We start from the raw sequence: 6,531 nt of genomic DNA, 5'->3' as shown, positions 1-6,531 counted from the left end.
AGGGACTCTCAAGAGTTTTCTCCAACACCACAGTTCAAAAGCATCAATTCTTTGGTGCTCAGCTTTCTTCACAGTCCAACTCTCACATCCATACATGACCACTGGAAAAACCATAGCCTTGACTAGATGGACCTTTGTTGGTAAAGTAATGTCTCTGCTTTTGAATATGCTATCTAGGTTGGTCATAACTTTCAAGGAGTAAGCGTCTTTTAATTTCATGGCTACAATCACCATCTGCAGTGATTTTGGAGCCCAGAAAAATAAAGTCAGCTACTGTTTTCCCATTTATTTGCCATGAAGTGATGGGACCAGATGCCATGATCTTAGTTTTCTGAATGTTGAGCTTTCAGCCAACTTTTTCACTCTCCTCTTTCACTTTCATCAAGAGGCTTTTTAGTTCTTCTTCACTTCCTGCCATAAGGGTGGTGTCATCTGCATATCTGAGGTTATTGATATTTCTCCCAGCAATCTTGATTCCAGCTTGTGCTTCTTCCAGCCCAGCGTTTCTCATGATGTACTCTGCATATAAGTTAAATAAGCAGGGTGACAATATACAGCCTTGACATACTCCTTTTCCTATTTGGAACCAGTCTGTTGTTCCATGTCCAGTTCTAACTGTTGCTTCCTGACCTACATATAGGTTTCTCAAGAGGCAGGTCAGGTGGTCTGGTGTTCCCATCGCTTTCAGAATTTTCCACAGTTTATTGTGATCCACACAGTCAAAGGCTTTGGCAATGTCAATAAAGCAGAAATAGATGTTTTTCTGGAACTCTCCTGCTTTTCGATGATCCAGCGGATGTTGGCAATTTGATCTCTGGTTCCTCTGCCTTTTCTAAAACCAGCTTGAACATCTGGAAGTTCATGGTTCATGTATTGCTGAAGCCTGGCTTGGAAAAATACTATAAAAGAGCCAAGAAGAGTGTAGCCTTTTCAGAGAGGAAAGAGATGGATTCCAGTGGGCCAGTGAAGAAGCACTGGAAATCTAGTTTCTTAAAGATGCCACTCCTTTTCCATGTCTCTGCTGGTTCTCTTGTCTTTTGTAAATACAAACTCTGCTACTCACTGCAATTTTTAAAATACTTAATTTTCTATAATTTATTGATTTTATTTGAAAGTTGTGAGGGAAGATAAGTATCTTTTTAATTTCATCTCTTAGTTTTTAGAAATGCTAATATCAGATCATTTACTGGCTATGTTCTTTACTGTTAGCCCCATGCGACAATCAGATCTGATTTGGAAATTATTCCAAGAAAAAAATAAAATATGCGGCATAGCTCAGCATATCCCAAACTTTTGCCATTCCCAAGCTTCCTGCCTCCTGCCATACCCAGTATAGGTTAAGGGAAGATTGGGAGAGAAAGGCTCATTGTGAGTTTCTAGCCCTCTGTGCTCCGTTGAACCCTGCCCCTTGCACAAGGAGGGCTTGCAATATTTCACTCTGGTGTACCCCTCAACCCTCAAGGGATGGGCTTCCAGGATCAGGAGAAAAGCTGGAGGATCCAAGAAAGAAAAGAGGATTATGTAGGTTCATCCCTGGTTTGTGCAGAGAGACTGACTCTGAAGGCTGGGGGAGAAAGAAGGCTGAGGAGCAGGAAGGAAGGTGATTAAGCTACCAGGGTCAAAAGTACATTACGGAGCAGGTGGTGGTCCGGAAGTTCAGGACAGTGCTTCCTAAGCTTTGTGAGTTAGGAACCCATGCAGAGCAATTCGGTTTTCCCCATGCTACGGGCACAGCGTCTAAGGCCTCTGAGCTTTCCAAGGGCCTGTGAAAATGTTTGAGATCCTAAAAAAAATTGTCTCTAAAATTAAAAAGGGAAACTTGAAAAGTCAAAATTAATAAATATTCTGAGTTTATTTGAAAGTCTAATGAAAAGTTATGGGTCCTTTCCCCAGAAAAAAATGCTTTTAAATAAAATTTCAGGGAGTCCTGGTACCCCAGGAAAAGAACTCCAATTTTAGTGGCTTTTAAAATAGATGATAACGGGGCTTCCTTGGTGGTCCAGTGGTTAGGAGTCTGTTTTGCGATGCAGGAGACACGGTTCACTTCCTGGTCTGGGAGGATGCCACATGTTGCGGGCAACTAAGCCCATGCACCACAACCGTTGAGCCTGTGCTCTGGAGCCGGGGAGCTGCAGCTACTGAGCCCAAGTGCTGCAACTATGGAAACCCATGTGCCCTAGAGCCTGTGCTCTGCAACAAGAGAAACCATCACAATAAGAAGTCCAAGCACAGCATCGAAGACCCAGCACAGCCAGAAATAAATAGCTGATAGCCTGGGTGTAACTTACAGGAGTCTACTAGTAGAAAGTAGTAACCAATGCAAGCACTTTCTAGCAGAAACAGGAGTTCATTTTTATTCTCAACTTGAGGGAAAATCTGGAGAATAGTGTAGGACCCAAGGCTGGGCCCAGATTTAGAGGCTTCAAGCCTCCTCCCCTGGCAGCTGGAATTGGAGAGGGGGGCTCTCCAGGGGTCTAAGGGTCTAATAACCTCTAATGAGTAGCAGGAATTCATGAAAGGACAGGGGGCTAGAGGGAGAGGACTGCCCTGGGGCAATCTGAGGAGGAAGCAAGGAAGCTCAGTGCCTGGTTGGCGGAAGAGTAAAGAATCCCATGGCTCCCAGGGACTAGGGCATGAACCCAACAAGACAGATCTGATTCCTTCTCAATGGAAGCAAACACCCAAACAGAGTGCAACTTTCAGGGCCTCCTGAGGCAGGATATCTGGCTTTGAATTATGACTCCCAGTTTATCCTAGCTCTATGACCTTGGCTAAATTGACCTAAATTTTTTAGACCTCAGTTTCCCCCATCTGCAAATGGATTCATAATAGTAGTACTTACTACATAGGATTATTGTGAAAATTAAATGAACTGACAAAGATGAAGTACTTCAAGTGGGCACTTAGTCCTATAAACACTTAATATTACCTGGTATTATACTTATTCAGTGAAACTCTCAGCATCTTCTGACATAGTAATTACTTATTAATGTTACAGCCCTTTCACCTCTTGAATGAATATAAAAAAATCTTATAGGAAGAAGGGAACTTATACAAAGAATTTCAAATTTTATAAATTTTATTTTAAAATATGTATTTATTAAGAATTTTCTGGGGACTTCCCTGGTGGTCCAGTGGCTAAGACTCTGTACTCCCAATGCAGGAGGCCCAGGTTCTCTGCCTGGTCAGGGAACTAGATCCCATATGCTGCAACAAAAGATCCTGTGTGCTCCAAATAAGACTTGGTGCAGCCAAATAAGTAAATAAATATTATTAAAAAAAAAGAATTTCCTGGCAGTCCAGTGGTTAAGACTCTGTGCGCTCACTGCCTAGGCCCCAGGCTCAATCCCTGGTCTGAGTACTAAGATCTTATAAGCTGCACATTGTGGCCAAATTAATAAATATTTCTTAAAATTTATAAAGTTTAGAAATACTATAAAAGGATATTATGGGCTGAGAGGCTACAAGAGGCAGGAAAAGTAGAATGAAAGACATTAAAAGAAGTGATTTAAGTGCAGCTGCTGCTACTGCTGCTAAGTCACTTCAGTCGTGTCCAACTCTGTGCGACCCCATAGATGGCAGCCCACCAGGCTCCCCCGTCCCTGGGATTCTCCAGGCAAGAACACTGGAGTGGGTTGCCATTTCCTTCTCCAATGCATGAAAGTGAAAAGTGGAAGTGAAGTCGCGCAGTCGTGTATGACTCTTCTTGACCTCATGGACTGAAGCCTACCAGGCTCCTCTGTCCATGGGATTTTCCAAGCAAGAGTACTGGAGTGGGGTGCCATTGCCTTCTCCGTAAGTGCAGCTAGAATGACTCTAATTTTAACAAGTGCAGGTGAAAAAGTATTTCAGGTAGGTGGCCCCTCAAGAGCATATGTTTATAGAGGACAGAAAACAGACTGTGTTCAGAAAAGAGAGGAGTCCCATTTTATAGGGGTAAAGCAAGGATAGAAGATTCCCAGGTTGGAGTCAGGCTTGAGTAGTAATTCACTGCTCAATATTCTTCCATATATGAATAGATCCTTGGGGATGCACACTTAGAAGTCTGTGGACAGTTTTCTTTGCTGCTCACTTTACTAAAAGCTGGGCTTCCCTTGTGGCTCAGTTGCTAAAGAATCCACTTGCAGTGCGAGAGACCCAGGCTTGATCCCAGGGTTGGGAAGATCTCCTGGAGAAGGGAAAGGCTACCCACTCCAGTATTCTGGCCTGGAGAATTCCATGGACTGTATAGTCCATGGGGATGCAGAGTCGGACATGACTGAGCGATTTTCCCTCACTTCACTTTACTAAAAGCTATTCAGGACAATGACATTTCAAATGACAGACTTTCATTTGGGACATTTTCTAGATGCAACTATTATCCATACAGGGCATGTATGGAGAGAATATGTTTATCTTTCTTAATTTTAAGTTTATCCTTATGTGATACTGTTGTTTTACTTCTCCTAGTTGAGGGTATCAAGCAAGGGTTAGATGAAACAGGATCAAACTGTCTAAATGCAGGAATGAAGAACTTCCCCCATTCTGTTACCAATATATTACCTGGCCCATGAAGACATGGGCTTGCATTCCTTCTGTCTCACTTACTAGGTGAATAACTGGGGAATGATCCTTCAGAGGTGTATCCTTACCTGTAAGTGCTGATTGTAGTGTTTGCTTTATCTCACCAGCTTATAATGGGGTTCATATTAGACAAAGTATGTGAGGCATGTACTTTTTTTTTAACACTTATTTTAACACTTATTTTATGGACAATAACTGTCATTGCCAAATGCATTTGTTTGGAAAAAAATGATACACACATTCAAAAACACGAATGCAACTCTTTTTTGTATCTCTGTCTTTGTCCATAAGCTTATAGTTCATAGTTATGATCAGTGAAAAAATTAAGCATTTTCATTGCTGCTATAATCTCCATTACTGTCTAAACTAAATGTATTAAATTTATAAAAATTTTCACATATGCCATGATTTAGCCCTTTCTGTTGTTAAACAGTCCTCTTATTTCCCTGCTTCTGTCCACAGATCTCCAGATCAGAACTTTTACTGAAATATAGTTGACATACAATACTATATTAGTTTCAGATGTACAACAGAGTAGTTTGACATTTATGTACATTAAAATTGGTCACTATACTAAATCTAGTAAACACCTGTCACCATAAAAAGCTATTACAATTTTACGGACTATATCCCCTACACTGTACATTGCTGTGACTTATTTTAAATCTGTCCCTCTTAATTCATCTATTTCACCACCCTCCACCTCTCCCACCTCCACCTCTGCTCTGCCTCTGTCATTCTCTGGCTTGGAAACCAGGCTCCCCATTGCCCTCACGGAATGAGCCAGCCTATAACTCAGATGTCTCTACAATCTGGCCCTGTCTGTGAATAATCCCAAACTGACACTACAAAATCCAGCCAAACTGGTCTAATTGCCTCCCAAAACTGTTCTCATTCTTGCCTTCTCATTCTGCCTTTCACACCATCCTGAAACTTTCTTTTTTTTTTAATGAATGACTGATTAAGATCTATCCGACTCAAGTCCTAACTCTTCTAAAACATTTTTATTCAATTCTAGCCTTCCCTGAGTCTCTGGACTTTTGGATTACTGTGACACCTCCTTATCTGCAGGTTCTACATCTGTAGATTCAACCAACCACAAATCAAAAATATCTGAAAAAAGAAAAAATTCCAGAAAGTTGCAAAAAGTAAAACTTCAATTTCTCACATGCTGACAACCATTTACATAGCATTTACATTGTATTATGTATTATAAATAGTCAAGATGATTTAATACAGGAGGATGCTAGTAGGTTATATGCAAATACTATGCCATTTTATATAAGAAATTTGAGCATCTTAGGATTTTGGTACCTGAGGTTTGGGGGTGGTTCCTGGAGCCAATCCACCCTTGGATACTGAAGGATGACCGTACTTAATCACAAAATAACTTCATTTTAAGGATGTTTGAACCACCTCCCTTTGGCTATTTTCTTACTCCTTTTGTAATTTTATAATATCTAATACAGTGACACTGAATGAATCAGTTTTGAATTCCCACACTGTGCCCAGTTCTTATACTGGATGGATGAATATGAAAAAATAAATAAGGTTTCAGCGTCAGGTAATCACTTAGGGAACACATCAAAAAAGATGAGGTTCTTATACCAAGACCAGAAACAGAAAAAAAATCTTTCTCTACGTAAACCTATGCCTTCTGAACATCAGAGATCAGATCAGATCAGTCGCTCAGTCGTGTCCAACTCTTTGCGACCCCATGAATCGCAGCACGCCAGGCCTCCCTGTCCATCACCAACTCCCGGAGTTCACCCAGACTCACGTCCATCGAGTAAGTGATGCCATCCAGCCATCTCATCCTCTGTCATCCCCTTCTCCTCCTGCCCCCAATCCCTCCCAGCATCAGCATCTTTTCTAATGAGTCAACTCCTTGCATGAGGTGGCCAAAGTACTGGAGTTTCAGCTTTAGCATCATTCCTTCCAAAGAAATCTCAGTGCTGATCTCCTTCA

The sequence above is a fragment of the Bison bison genome, unplaced genomic scaffold, assembly GCF_000754665.1.
Source record: "Bison bison bison isolate TAMUID 2011002044 unplaced genomic scaffold, Bison_UMD1.0 scf7180017864471, whole genome shotgun sequence".
NCBI lineage: Eukaryota > Metazoa > Chordata > Mammalia > Artiodactyla > Bovidae > Bison > Bison bison.
Note: the sequence above shows the minus strand (reverse complement) of the source record.